This window comes from Saimiri boliviensis, chromosome 2 (assembly GCF_048565385.1).
Source record: "Saimiri boliviensis isolate mSaiBol1 chromosome 2, mSaiBol1.pri, whole genome shotgun sequence".
Lineage (NCBI taxonomy): Eukaryota > Metazoa > Chordata > Mammalia > Primates > Cebidae > Saimiri > Saimiri boliviensis.
The window spans coordinates 152,051,136-152,067,081 of NC_133450.1; the positions used below are offsets into that span (position 1 = coordinate 152,051,136).

General features: G+C 43.4%; 1 protein-coding gene across 15 annotated transcripts in view; it reads left to right on the forward strand.

Moving 5' to 3' along the window:
* TRPM3 (transient receptor potential cation channel subfamily M member 3) overlaps window positions 1-15,946 on the forward strand; it is a 919,012-nt gene that overhangs the window by 857,784 nt on the left and 45,282 nt on the right. The window lies entirely within an intron of this gene.

A 15,946-nucleotide genomic window follows, 5' to 3' on the forward strand; every position in this document is an offset into this window, starting at 1 on the left:
GTAATATCTTTGGCTGACAATGTGCAGCCTTCACCAAGACAGCTTGCCAGGGACTGCGGAAAATCCTTTTGAGAGCCTGCTTTCAAACAGTCCCTAAAGGCAAAACAACACTTTTTAAAAACCCACCTATGATCATTCTGCTCAGAGATTAAATGCGCTATTTCCCCCAAGAAATTGCTTTTCCACTTAGTTATATTATTTTGCCTTTTTTAGTTTTCCTTTCTGCTTCAAAATGAGATTAAGCCACCAGGGGTGTTTTGACAATGCCACATTTGGGGATGGGAGAAGGAGGGAGGTGTAGGTGTGCTTTACAAATGGGATTCTGTCTGTCCCTCTACAAGTGGCCATTTATTGATGTTGTACTATGAACCCAGCCTAGTGCAACAACCACCACCATCTGGCTGAATAAGAGGATTTATTATTGTTATTTTAAAAGAAGGGCTGATTGTAGTTTAGAACTCGAAAACCCCCTGGAGACAGAGAAGACGTGTTTTGTGTGAATGAAATATGAAAGTAGATTTCCCACACTGTTAATTAGATCTGTGGAGCTCTATGTGTGTGAGAATAAATTTCAACTCTAAACCCCAATGTATAACTGACCCAGCCTTGGATAGATGCAGCCTTCATGATGCCCTTCCCCAACCACTTACCTTCCTTGTTGACGTTCTGAAATTGCTACGATGGTAGCCACTGTTCTAAGCTAAATCAGCCAGTTTTCTGTGTAGTGCTAGTGAGTATTTGTCCTTTCTCAAATGGATATAGAAGGCTGCCCCCAAATCTGTCATGACATTTGGCTAAGGTCACTGAACATCCCTGTCCTCCAAATGATTTGATACTCATGTTATGGCACTGGATGGGCCCAATGAGGCTTAGATGACTGCCCTACCTCGTCATTCAGAACTGCCCTGGAGACCCAAGTACCGAGCTGTTTGAGAAAGGTACAAATTGTTTATGCTGCCCTACGGTGTCTTGCCTTTATTCTGTGTCATGCCTAGGTTGGTTTGTGAAGCATGTTTTCAGGCTGATCGGATCTCATATCCGCCTGGACCCACAGCCCTGCCCAGGGTCTGCCAGTCCCATCCTGTGGATGTACCCCGTGCGGGCCTTCTGAAGTGCTACTCATTCAAACACACCTTCGCAGAGTGACTCATTTCTAATGGAATGCGCGTGCTCCATAGCTAACTCTTTTTGTTTTTTTACTTCAGAATTGCTGAGCCCATTTCATGTTTGGGAAAACATTCTTTCTTAATTGGGTTAGACATATGTGGATATACAATGGGGCCCTTGGGATGGGTTTTGAACGTCAATCATACACCTCAGAAGAGAGGGCGGCTTTGATGCCCTCACTTCTGGGAGGCGTTGTTACCTTACTACACATTTTTGATATGCCTTCCACCTTTTTTTCTGTTATTTGTTCTAAACACAGAAAACAAAGATCGATAAGTTCAATAATGCCTAAGATACTAGAATGGAACTTGTAAGGTTACTTTCCAAATGTGCTTAAAACTAAAACCAAAAGGAAAAAGATGGAGTCACTGTAAAGTCACAAAATAATTTAGGTGCTTTTCACCTCTAAGCCATGTGGGACTAAACACAAATGATAGTTCCGCCCTAACCTAAGTTCTCTGTGGAGGCTGAAATGTTTGCTTTGGGGTTGGAATCAGGGAAGAGTGAGAGAATATGATTGGAAGCAGAAGATAAGGAACCTGGGGAAGGGACAGTGACTGTCTGCCCTACCTAGAAACTTTGCCTACCACCCTGATTTAATTCGTGAAAATGGAACTTGGTATTGTTGTGTGGTTGGTTCCTTTCTGGTTTGTTTAGTTTCTTTCAAATAGCCCAAAATTGTCCTCACGTGTTTGCTATGTAGAATCCTAGCTCTCCAAGAGCCAACCTAGGGGCTGCCGCGAAGTGACTTGGGCTCTAGTTTGTTAAATGCATGGCTACCAAATGTGACACCCTTTTGGGCACTCTCATTAGTGTGACCCATGTGGCATGGCCTCTGAGAGCTGGTCAGGATCCCACTGGAACTTGAGAGGAAAAGCCACTTAGAGGAGAGGAGCAGCAGAATACATTTCCAGCCCAGCAGCATTTCATGCCAAAGCTGGAACGAAGCTAAAATTAGATGGACTCTCGCCAGCTTAGAAATCTGGTTCTGCATTCTGGTGTGTGAGGTGCCTAGAAGTACACCTTTCTTGGCAGGGAAAATGGGGGATCTCTGGCTTTCTCCAGCCTCTGAATGGATGCAATTTTCATTTATTTACAGGGCATCCATGTGTTGCCGGCTATATGTTCAGATTCCCCAGGCTGTACCAGGGCAGGAGGAAAATGAATCATGCTCTTGAATGCATTAAGTCGGGGTCTAAATTTAGTCCTCCTTTCTGCTTCTCTGAGTAATTTTACAAGTTTAGATAGTAATGTGAAAGCAGAATGTCCAAAACTTACTTTCTTTCATGACAACTTAATATTATCTAGCCCTTTCCATTCACTCCAAATTATCCAATCTACTTAAAGCCTGGGTTATTTTTTTTTCCTACTACCTAGGGCTTTTTCATCTGAAATTAATAGGTAGTTTGGGGTAGGAAGGTTTCTATTTTATTTTTTCTTTATTTATATATGTATATATTTAGTACAAAGGCTTGCTATTTAAAAAACAAAAACAAAACCTTGCTTTTTTGTATCCAAGTTGTCTCTGTGATGTTGACTGAATTTAGTGTTGTTTTTGTCATGTGTGTGCATGTAAAGCTAAAACACAGTGAATTATTTTTCTGCCTCAAATTAATTGTTCCTCACTTCCTTTGTGGAAATCAGGATAGCTCAAGGAGTCAGTCTCTAAAATACCCCCGCTTATGGTGAAGCTTAGAGCAGTATGAACCAAGAAGATGGCTGTTGTTATGCATTGCGATCATGAAACTCCAATTCTCAAGACTCAGGGCTGTGCATCTGTTTAGTATTCTGGACTGACCTTCTCTAATGGATTCACAGCACACTAATGCCTAACAGCTATAGTGTGGGGAGTGTTGCTTGACCAAAGAAAGTATTTTGGAAAAGAAAAATTTGAGCCAGTGCCAACTTTTGGGAAAGGGAGAATTGTTTTGTTGGGGTTTGTTTTCACAAATTGCTAAGGAAGCAAGCCAACATGAGGCGCCATCCTCATTTTCTGTCCCTGAAAGTCAGCTCACGTTATAGAGAATATCCACCTGACTTGTTTACTAATGCAAACTGAGGCTTAATGGATCAACAAATAACAGAGCTATCTGCAGACAGACCTTTGTGATGATTCTGGGCGCTGTTTTGTTCAACACTTGTTCTATTGTCATAACATTTAATTAGCATTTTCTCACAGGTTAGACTCCACTTTGAATTCTTTCCTCAGTCAATGAATATTTATTTTGTTTCTCCTATGAACTGGAAACCAGAGCACAGAGATGCATGTGGCAGAGGCATTGTCTTCAAGGAGCTTACCGTCAAGGAAAGGCAAACTGACATTGACAATTCATGTGTAGAGGTGGAGCCAAAAAAGGTAGTTGGTTCTATCTCAGGTGAGAGATGAGGCCTTGCAGAGACAGGGAGGGTTGAGCTGAGCCCTGAAATATAAGCTGATGATTCAGGCAGATGAGAACAGGAAGTGTAAGGAGAGAAGAATGGCCTTCCAAACTGCGAATTAGTATGAAAAGTTCCAGGAGCAGTGGATAGTTTAGTATAGCTGATGGCAGAGTAAGAGGCAAGAGACAGGACGTAGGACAGAGGGTCTGAGGAGAGATACAGGGTACAGATCCTGAAGGACTCCCACTCAATGCTCAGGATTGTACCATGATCAAGATGTATGTTTTAATCAGAGCTCCCAAGCAAAACTGTGGAGGGTCCATAGGAGGGATTGAGGTGGGAGGTAAGAGGTGAGAGGAAATTTCTAATGCAGCAGTAGCTAGAATGGGGGAAACAGGCAGGATGAGATTTTAGGAAGGTACAATCAAAAGAACCTGGAAAGAAATTGATGGTGCAGACGGTGATAGTGGGAAAAGTAGATGAGAATTTAGAACAGAGGAGCTGCAGATTATGCCAAATTTCTGGCTTTGTCTGAAAGATGATGGCATTCACTGAGATAGAGAATCTGGGACAAGGAACTATGAGGGTTTGGGGTTTTTTTCCATTGGGATTGAATTGAGTTTGAGGTTTTTATGGGCATTCCAGGAAACCTGTGTAGAAGGTTATTTCGCACACAGAACTCTGGAGCTCAGTAGGAGCTGGACTGGAGATAGAGATTTAGAGATCAACTATATAACCGCCATGATGGGTGAGCTTACCAGAAGGCACAAGTAGAGAGAGAAGAGAAGGCCAGAGTGGAATACTGAGTGGTCAGCAGTGTCAAACGCAAGAGAAAACTCCAACTAGGTGAATATTTACAGAAGTCCATTCAGTTAGTCCTTCAGGAAGTCACTGGTGACTTTTGCCAGAACATTTTTATTTCAGTGGCAAGTGCAAAAACCAGTTACAGTGATGCAAGAGAAAATGAGCAGCAGGACAAATCATTTACTATGGAAGAGGGAGAGAAGTGCTGTATACATATAAGTGGGGCAGGAGAAGCAGAAAAAGTACAATGCAGTAGAGCTCTGAGAAGAGCAATGTCTTATAATCACCACTAGGAAAATGGCAGACGTCACTGACTTGATAGATTTCACAGGACTGCTCTGGGCCTCTATTTGCATAGATAGCTTGTGTGTTTTCCCTGTCAAGACTCTGCACCCCAGCTATAATACAGGAAAGACAAATGGCTGGATTAATCCAAGGTTTAGGCTTTGCTGTGCCCACATGGCAGAGAAAACAGGGACTAGAGTTATTTAAGATGCTTGTGAAGGTTCTTCAAGTTATACATTGTGAAGTCTAAGATGGAGGGAAAAGAAAGTAAAGGTAAAAGGTTGGTGAAAGCCCCAGAGTAAAAAGGAATGATCGATGGAGTAGATTTTCTAGGCTGAGAAGCAATTGCATTGACTAAAGATCCTGAAAGCTATAATGATATGATGTTGTGGTCAAGGAATAGTACATTTGTGTTCAGAATTAAGAGGTGAAGCAGTTTAGAATAATGATAAGGTCCAGGGGTAGCTATGAGGATGGGGTCTAGAACATGCCGGAGTTCAGGTCGAGTATCTTGAAGCTTGATTCTTCTGTGTTTATCAATACAGATATTGAAGTCGTTAGTAATAATGACAGGAGGAAGTATGAACAGGAAGACTTTGATCAGGACGACTTGAAACTCAAAAAAGAAAGGGCTTTTTGCATAAGAGTGAAAAACAGTGGTTTGGAAAAGGCAAAGAGTATCAGTAAAAATGCAGACATTACCTTTGGGAACCACAATGTAGAAAAATGTGAAACTTCTACTGGAAAAGGTTACAAAGAGGTGTCTTCCTGCAAGGTGGATTTTAATTAAAGCAAGAAAATGGGGAAGTGGACTCATAAAAATATGAGAAAGGAGGCCAGGTACAGTGGCTCATGCATTTCAGGAGACCAAGGCAGGAGGATCATTTCAGGTCAGGAGTTCAAGGCTACAGTAAGCTGTGATTGTGCCACTGCACTCCAGCCTGGGCAACAGAGCAAGACCCCATCTCAAAAAAAAAAAAAAAAAAAAAATCCAAGAAAGCAGAAGAGTTTGTATTCTGTGATAATGGGGTTCCAGAAGACTCAGGAGAAAAGAAGAAAAAGGAAACAGCAATGAGGGTTCAGGAGACAGAAAGCCAAGCATCACAGGAGGACAGTAGCCCAGAGGAGGACGGGTGGCTGGAGAAGCTTGCATCGTAGGAATAGAGGATGATAGAAGTATGGTGGGAGTGAGTTAGCCAGAGTTAAAGACTGGAACTCTAGTATATAAGAGGTCAGATGAAGATAATGATATCTAGCCCTAAAAGGATGGAACTGGAGACTTTGTGTAATGGAGAAGAGTAACTAGATCCTGAAGAGGAACCTCCCCAAATGGCTAGAGAATTCTCCATGTCAAAGGAGGCTCTCCTTTTGAAATTGCTCATGGCCTGTGATGCTAGAGAAGCATCATTCGTCACCTTTCACAAAGGTGAACTCTTGATACGACCTTGGAATATTCCACTTTTCTTTCACCTTTTCCAGACTTGCTAATACCTTGCCTATAATTAAATTTAGTGCTTGTCCCATCATCACCGTTTTCAGCGTCTGTTGTAATTCTGCCTTTAACAAAGCCCTTTTGTTTCACCCTATCCGTGTTTGCATCACCTCAAAGACCATGCTTTTTCTATTCTACCATGAATACCCCAAGTAAGTCCTAGGCAACCCAGCTATTCCCAGCAGAACTCCACAAACACCATGTAGCCCACAAAGCATGCGTAAGCTAGCATTCACTCTCATACACTCTCATGTTTATGTGCAGACTCACATTTCTCTCTTCTTTCCTCCAGCCCTGCTTCTGCCAAGACCTTTTAATCTATTCCCCAAATCCTTCTTTCTGTTGCCCCTTCTGAAAGCACTCTAAGGTCCCTGAGAGCTTATACAATTGGACCACAAGAGCAGCCAGAGAAACTCAAGGGCTATTTCTGGATTCTGTGCTGCAAGCTTCCATTCCCTGGGATGGTGGGTACTGAGCCAGTACCTGCTTGAAATATATGAAGAGAAGTGAGTACTTCTAAATACTACTCCACCACTCTAATTTTACCACCTTGTAAGTAAAAACAGGACACCCAAAATAAAAATAAACCCATAGGCTCCATGTATCCTAGATATAACCCACATGTTTCAAAGGAAAGATTATATGTATATATGAAGTAATTGTAATTTGGTGTCATCATAAATCATCTCATATTATGGCTACAGGGATATTTTCAACTCTCAGAATGGTGGTAAGTCTGGCAAACTCTTCAGAGCAGCTCTGTACCGTGGAAGCTATTGTGATGGTACTCATCTAGCTCTGTGTTATTCAATACCATAGCTGCTTGTCACATATGGCTACTGAGTGCTTGAAATGTTGCTAGTATAAATGAGAAACTAAATTTTTAAATTTAATTTTTTTGTGTGTGCTCTTTTTGGTTTTTTTCCTTTTTGTGGAGAACGGGGTCTCGCTATATTGCCCAGGCAGGTCTCAAAGTCCTAAGCTCAAGCTATCCTCCCACCTCTGCCTCCCCAAGAGCTGGGATTACAGGGGTGACCCACAGCGCCTGGCCAATTTTATTTCTTTTTAATTAACTCAGGTTTTGATTTCAATAGCTGCATCCTGCTATTGGCTACTTAATTAGATAGCTCTGTTCTAGAATATAAAAATCCTTTGGAATGCCAGCTCTGTGACAGCAGGGACCACATCTTCCTTGTTCACTGCAATGTCTCCAGCACCTTAAACTGTGTCTCACACAATGTAGGTGCTCAGGAAATGGTGCATGAATTAAACTTCTTAAAGCAGAAGATAGAGAGTGATGTTGTTACCTGCTTTAAACAATCAATCAAGCAAACAAAAAGATTTCAGGGACCACATATAAAGAAACTAGAAAAGCCGAAGTGTCAGAAATGTCAGTGAAGGTGATGAAAAGGAGCTTTGTTATAAAGGAATTTAAAATTTGGATTAAATTAAATGTAGTGATCATGGTTTCATGACACACACACATAGGCACAGGGTAGAGGTGGGGAGGAGTGGGAAAGGAAAGGGGAATCAAAAGGGATTCTAGAGTTGTTAAGTTCCTGAAATTAGCTAGCTAACTTTGTATTCAAGAAGAGAACTCCAGCTGAGTTCAAGAAATATCTATTGAAAAAGTCGTGATTATATTTGTGCAAAGGTTAGACAGCTGTAAGGAAGGGAGAGAGGAAAAGAAGAAAGGAAGATAAGGAAAGAAGGGGGAGAGAGAGGGAGGGAGGAGGGACCACTTGCTGGCCTTTGGTTGTTGAATGGCAGCAGAGGAAGGAAGAGTGAGAGCTGTGTAAGCCCAGCAGCAGGACCGGTTGAGGCCCATGCAGAGAGCCCGGCCAGCTCTGAGCCTCACCACACTGGCCATGGTTGCCATGCATCCTGTAACTATGGCCTTTCCAAAGGCTCAGTGTTCCGACCAAACGCAACAAAGCAGATGGTTGATTTCCAGTCAAAGTAGAGCAGAGTATACCCCTTCTGAATAACGTGGCAAGATTTTAACTGATCTGTATTAACAGCAACCAACAAATAGATTGATCTCCACACAGGTTAACTATTAGCAGATGATCCCAGCAAGGCTCACACATTAGCTGTTTTCCCTCAAATTTGACAGAATACAAATAAGCCTGAAACCTCAATATGTAAGAGAAAGGACGATGCACAAGATCTTTTGTGAGATACTGTCCAGTGAAGCAAGTCGATTCCTGTGGCTGGATTTCAGACCATGTCTGTCCAGTGATGTTTGACTGAATGGCTTGGCTTTCAGCCAAATAGTTGATATCCAGAACATCAGGCCTAAGGTTCAAGATGAGTGCTTTCTTGGAAAGAAGACCCCAGTAACTTCAGGTCAAACGCAGGATATTGAGTCTTTATCTTAGTGACACACTCAATTCAAGAAGATGACACCCACTGGTAAGTTAAGGAGAGAGGGGGCGATTTCTTGACCCAGGCTGTGGTTACATGGGTTTTCATTTTACATTGGACATATATGTTTTATGGGCTCTTCTGTGTATATATCTCATAATCAAATTCAAAAAGGAATAAAGGAGACATCCTGCTGTAATATTTTCCAGATTCTAGTTTGAATGGGTTCATTCATTCACTGACATTTACTAAGCACTTCAAGCACCAGGCTCTGTGCCATAAGATGGAAGTTAAAAGACATACTTTATTGCCTCGGTTTTGAAGGAAGTTACTAAAGAAGATTGACAGCTAAACACATCATTACAAATCAGTGTGATATATATTTTCATAGAGGTGATATGTAAGGACTTAGCTCAAAGGAAAGAACACAGTAGGAAGAGGTGGTAGAGAAAAATAAGGGAAGGCCAGATGCACGCTAATAGTGTCTCCTGGAGGTTTAACAGTTAAGCTGGATCACAAAGAATATTAAGCGTTTTTCAGACAGATAATTTCAGAGCATTCTAAACAGAGGGACCATTATGTACAAAGCCAGAGGCAGGACAGAGGATGCCTGGTCTGGGCAGGGCACATGGGGGCCGGAGAGAGCGGAGACATGAGGTGTCCTCCCTGGGCCAGCCCGGACCTAGCCTCTGGGTCAGTTCCATGTACAAGGTGCTCCCAAGCCCCCTATACCTACCCTGGGTTAACGTGGACTCCATATGGCTTTTGTCTGATTTCTTGTGTGTATCCCTTATTGGATTCTATGCATTGTGGGGGTTGGGGGCCAGGGTCTATATCCATCTTTTCTACCATTACTTGAGTGAATTAATGGAAAATAGATTAGTAAGGAAGCTTGCTATAAAGGGCTTTATATGTCAGGCTAAGGGATTTGGATCTTGTGGGAAATTTGCAGCTCACCTTGTGTGGAGCCCCTTGTTAAGTATAGCTTCAGTTTATGGAATTCATAGGTGTCATTGAAGAATGGGGAGATCGTGACTGGAGAATATGCAACCATAATGCTCATTTCAGGGAAATTAGATAAGCCATAGAAAAGCCCTTGGTTCCAAAACATCTTCTACAAGAGAAGTAACAAGCTTCTAAGAATCAAAACATCCCCTGAACAGGTTAAACCTGCTGACTCTTCTCTTAATGTGAATCTTTCCTCTCAACCCCCAAAATAGCTGAAATCAGCATTCAGGGAGGGAGTGTTGAAGTGGGGGCAGGTGACATGGAAGTTGATAGCTCAGCATGCATGAAGTGGACTCTGAGCAGCCAGAAGCCAGCATGAGGCAACTGAGTGTCTGGAGGGCAAGGAAAGTGAGACAGGGTGTAGGAAGGCTTCACAAAGACACGCGGTGGCAAAATGGTTTTGCCTATGTTGCAATTTTGCCAAGGGTCCTGGCAGATGCCCAGTTTGCCTCCCAACCCCGTCTTCTACGCTGCCTGTGGTAAACTGCTGATGCCTGAACTTGAAAATCAGGATCACCTGAAGTTCTACAAGCCTCAGGCTCCTCAGTTCAGTCTGTAGGCACGGGCCTCCTAGCTGCGGCTTTTTCAGTTCAACTAGGTTTCTCCCCCTCTAAACCTCATCTGTCCCCTTCTAGAAAACTAACAGAGATGTAAAGAGAAAGGATTAGAGGAGAAGAATAAATGCATTTGTATACTACCCTCCCTCACGTTTTTCTTTTTTATTATTAGTTCATGCACATCAAAAATCTATTCCCATCGGGCACAGTGGTGCACACCTGTAGTCCTAGCTGCTTGTGAGGTTGAGGCAAGAGGATCACCTGAGCCCAGGAGTTCTGGGTTGTAGTTTGCTGTGCTGATCCGGCATCCACAGTAAGTTCAGCATCAATATGGTGACCTCCTGGGAGCAAGGGACCAGCAGGTTGCCTAAGAGGGATGAACTAGTCCAGGTTAGAAATGGAACAGGCCAAAACTCCCATGCTAATGGGTACTGGGATCACGCCTGTGAATAGCCACTGCACTCTGGCCTGGGCAACATAGTGACACTCCATCTCTAAAAAAATTAAAATCTGTTCTCCAGGAAACTCAAAGGTCTGAAAGGCCCAAGGACAGCCCAGAGAAGCTGAGTGCTCTCAAACAGGCTTTCTTATGACCACAAGATCATCTCCCATAGTCAAGGTCTGTCTCACTGGTTCTCAACCAGGGGCAGTGGTGTTCCCTAACCCCCACCCAGCAAAGAGACATTTGGTACTGCCTGGAAGTATTTTGGTTGTCATAACCAGGGAGCGGGGGGCGCTACTAACATCTAGTGGGAGAGGCCAGAGATGCTGCCTAACATCCCATGACGCACAGGACAGCTTCTCCAAACAGAATTATCCCACCCAAAATGTCAGTGTGCTGCGATTGAGAAAACCTGGCCTATCAGAACCCAAAATTCAACTCCCTATTATTGCTTCTCAAAGAACAATGACACAATGTAGTTGCCTCAACATCTAAAAAGTCCTAAAGGACAGATCTGAAGGGGCCCCAAGTCCTCACAGACTAAGGCCAGGCAGAGAGAGCTGCGGGTCCCAGTTGAGCATCCCTTACAGAGCTTCACAACATCTCCCTCTGCTCTACTCACTGCGTCTTCAGGCCAGAGACCAAGTTAGGACATCAGGCACTTAGGGTATCTGAACAGTCAATGTGAAGGACCGTTTTTGGCAAACGCCAGTAGGTCTTGTCCCATGCCCTTGGGCATCGGTTTTGGAAACATAATAAGCTATCATCACAATGAAGAACAAGAACCCAGAGGTCTTAACCTACCTATCAGTTAGAATTTACACATATTTTGCTAATCCAGGTAGAATCTTGCAAACTTCAACCCCTCCCTTCCCAAATTTGCATCTAAGAGATGCCAGGTTTTTCTTTTTCTCTTTTTTTTTTTTTTTTTTTGGATAGAAAAGCACCATGATGCACCACAAAGAAAGTGGTCTTAGGGATCTCAGACGTCCTGGCAAAATGGCTCAGTTAATCAATCCAGCTCACCATTTGTGATAAAGCACAAAGGGGAGTGACACCCACCATGATCAGACTCAATAGTTGTATTTACTGACCAACTTAACACTGCTGAACCAAATTCAAAACAGTTTTTAAACATTCACTGGGGCCAGTGACTCTCTCCTGAGTCGAGGGGCTAGCTTTACAGAATCACAGGCCTTGAAGCAAAGGGATGAAGTCTGCTATTGCGCTTTTTAACATTCTGAACAAGGGCTTCAGAAGTAAAATGTCACTGTGAACTGAGCGGTTACAGTACTGTTACAAGAAAGCCAGTTGCTGACAAGTACTTCAAAGTCACTCGTGCCACCTGAGGAACATAATGTTCGACCACCGAAGGAACTATGTACGGTGCATGCAGTTCTATCCTACATCAAGTAATTGAATATACAGGGTGGGGGACACTTCTATCAAACAGGTCATGCAATGAAAGACTGGATTCTTTCCTGTGGATTTAAGATTATAAACCCTATCAGGAGTCTGCACAATGTATGGCAGTTTTACTTAAGCAGACTGTATTGAATATAGGTATGCCTGCATTCTCTATTAACTACCGAGTGTGTTACAAAAGCTATGTCTTTGGTTTCATGGGTTTCTTCTAACATTTCTAGGGAAAGGAAAGTCAATTAACATTTGTTGAGAGACTATTACAGTGGCTGGCATCAGGCCAGGCACATGATACACTGTGACTCACGAGTGCTGGTTTACTATTGATTTACACGAAGTTCAGAGGTTAAAGAACTTGTTGAAGGCACACAGCCAGGAAATGGCAGAGGCTGAATTGGAATCCAGGCCCATCTAACTCCTAGACCCATGCTCTTAACTTCTGCATTGGAACAAAGGCTGCTTCCTTCTGATTCCAAAGCCTTGCACTTTCCCCTGTACCTCATTGCCGTGACTGGGCCATATCATGCATTTATTTACTTAGCAACCACTTACTACTGAAGAGAAAGCAGTGAACAAGAGAGGCCTTGGCATGCGCTTCATAGCAGTTACATCTCCTGAGGGGTTCAGTGGAGACAATAAGTCAACAAATAAACAGTATACTTTGGGGTGGTCATAACTGCCAGGGAGAAAATCCAACTTGCAGGATCGGGAGTCTCTGTGGTAAGGACTTAGGAGGTACAATTTTATAAAGAATGGTCAGCGAAAGGGCTTGAAGAGATAATATTGAGCTGAAACGTGAATAATGGAAATAGGCATGAAACGAGCTGGGGAAGGAACATTCCAGACAGAGAGAAAAGCAAGGGCAAAAGCCATGTGGTAGGAATAGTCTAGGTGCTTTCAACTAGGATCAGAAAGAATGTCAGTGTGATTGCAGTTTAATATCTACAGCAGTGGCCGGGTGCGGTGGCTTACGCCTGTAATCCCAGCACTTTGGGAGGCCGAGGTGGGTGGATCACGACATCAGGAGTTTGAGACCAGCCTGGCCAAGATGGTGAAACCCCTATCTCTACTAAAAATTATCCAGGAGTGGTCGTGGGTGCCTGTAATCCCGGCTACTCAGGAGGCTGAGGCAGGAAAATCACTTGAACCCAGGAGGCAGAGGTTGCAGTGAGCTGAGATCGCACCACTGCACTCTAGTCTAGGTGATAGAGCAAGACTCCATCTCAAAAGAAAAGAAAAAAAAGATCTATAGCAGCTCAAGTTGGCACAGCATGTTGTGGTGGAATATCCATGTTCAAGTATGTGGTTTAACTCTAAATGAGGACTGGGTTTAAGAACAGGATCAGCAACTCTGCAGCTATTCAAGACACAGTGCACTGCCAAAGGCTGATGATCAGGAAGGTAGGGAATCACCCAGAAACCAGTGGTTTCCAAAGTCAGGAAGGGAGCTTCCTCCGCCATTAGAGCCATCCCGTGGTTTCCCAGAAGGGTTTCTATGCCACTGAGATGGTGATACCTTGGATAGTCTCAGAATTACCCATCATGGATGAATTAGACAGTAGCATGAAAAACACACTGTACCACCCACAAGGAGATTCATCTTTCTCTACAAGTATGTCAAAATGGCATTCATTATCAAAACGGGGAGCATCCTGGTAATGCAAATGAGACATGGCTCATAGATGGATCAGAAATTTACAAACTGGAAAGAGGCAGCTAATGTCCCAAGATGCCAGCAGCATTGCACAGGATATAATGTACTCAGAGAAAAAGCTTGATAAAGAGTTTGCTTTTGGAAGTCATCATTAGCTCAATCGCAGTTGATAGTTATGGCATGCTTGGTGTGGGTAAAGAACTCTGTTAAGAATGGTTTGAGTTAGTGTGACAGGAACAGTCCAGGGGCAGGAGCCAGTCACTGAATCTCAGTTCTGTCATCTCTACTAACCCTGTGACCTTGGGCAAGTTACTGAAACTCTGTTCTTTGGTTTATTATTAACAGTTTGAGGACAGAAAGCAGGTCAGCCTTGGTGTTCCTTTCACACAAGAACACAGCCCAGAAAAAGAGCATTATTTCCCAAATGAATATGATAAACCCAAATGAATATAATCAGGCATTCATGCATATTGTTGTTTTTGATGAGGCTAAAATCTGCATCAATGTCACAGTGGGATGTAGTCAAGAAAAAAAGTTAATAATAGCATTGGTGATATGTAAATGTACCAAATTAGTCAAAGTGATAACCAAAGACCAAAACGTGGAAAAGAAAAAAATGAAACAACAGGCACAGCATCAAAGGCTACTTAGAGATAAAGTGTTATTGGTAGTTACCAGTAGAAAAACATGAAGTAAGGTATGTGTAAGGGTGAGCCCTTTAAAGCTGAAGTTTGCAAAGCTGTTTCTTCTAGCAGAGAAGCCAACTCCAGATAAATGTAGGAGCCTTCACTTCAAACACCCAGGTGACTTCTGGGCTTCTCTGCTCCATTTATGTTCATTTAAAATGAGAGGGGAGGATGGCTTGAGCCTAGGAGTTCAAGACCAGCCTGGGAAACATATCAAGACACTATCTCTACAAAAAAAAAAAAAAAAATTTTTTTAGCTGGACGTGGTTGCACACACCTGCGGCCCTAGCTACTTGAGAGGCAGAGGTGGAAGAATCGCTTGAACCTAGGAGTTTAAGGCTGCAGTGAGCTGTGATTGTGCTACTGCACTCCCGCCTGGGTGACAGGGCGGGACCCTGCTGGAAAACAAAAACAAAAACAAGCTCACTGAAACAAATAAGCCAAAATAAGCAGTCTCCAATAGGATGCCTCTCTCTCTTCACAGCAAAATAGAACCAAGGTATTATGCTGCTGCTCATCATGAAGAACCATCATTGTGTTTCTCCCATTGTGTCAGCCTGCCAGCCAGGCTGAAAGTCATTCTGGGCAGCTAACCCAGTTATCCACTCATTCATGGATTCAGCAAATATTTGGAACTGACTCTGTTCCAGGTACTCTCCTGTGTAATGGGGATGAGTAATGAGAAAACCTGATGAAGCTCCTGCCTCCTTGGGAGCTCACAGCCTAGTAGAGGCATCAGATATCAAACTCAGAATTACACAAATAAATACTTCATCATAAGCTCTGCTAAGTACGTGATCAAGGAATACAGAGTACTATGAGAACATCTAACAAGAAGACATATTTGGGGCTCAGAGAAAGGCTCTCTGAGGAGTCACTTTTAAGCCAAGCTACGCAGAATAAGGAGGAATTTGCTGGGCAAAGAGTAGAAGAGCCCAGGCAGGGGGAATAGCCAGTGCAAGGCCCTGAGGCAGAGTGGGGGTACTGTTCCTGCCAGCGACTGAGAGAAGACCAGCAGGGTGGACGCATGATGAGCCAGGAGAGAATGGTATGAAATAAAGCTGGAGAGGCAGACCAGGGCCAAGTTGTACAGGACCTTTTAGGCCAATGTAACGATTTGAATGTTCTCCTAATTCACTGGGAAACTATGAAGTGAAGGATTTTGTGCAGGAATTGAGTTGATGATTATGTTGTTGTTGTCGTCGTCGTTGTTGATGGTGATGGTGGTGTTGTGTGTGTGTGTGTATGTGTGTGTGCGTGTGAGTGAGACAGAGACATGAATTGCATGATTTAACCTACATTTGTGCATCAATCCAAGGGTTACCAGAACCCTTTTCTGAGGGCTCACAACAAACACCAGATCCTGCAGGTGAGGAGCTGGCAAACCTGGCTTCCAGGCTCAGTTTGCCCTAATGTGCTGGCTATGTGGACCTGCAGCCAGGTCTTTGCTGTGACATGAAGTGATTAGACTTGAACTCTTAACAGTGGTGGTCTTGACTGGAGCAGCATGGCCCCCACGTTTTGGAAACTTTACCTTGGAAATTCAAGGAGTGTTTTTGCTTGCTCTCCCCAATTAGGGGCATCATTGACATTGAGGGGTTAGAGCCCAGGTTGTGTGTGTGTCCTGCGGTGCACAGGACACTCCCACAATGAAGCACTGTTCTCCGTCCACACAGCTTTCTG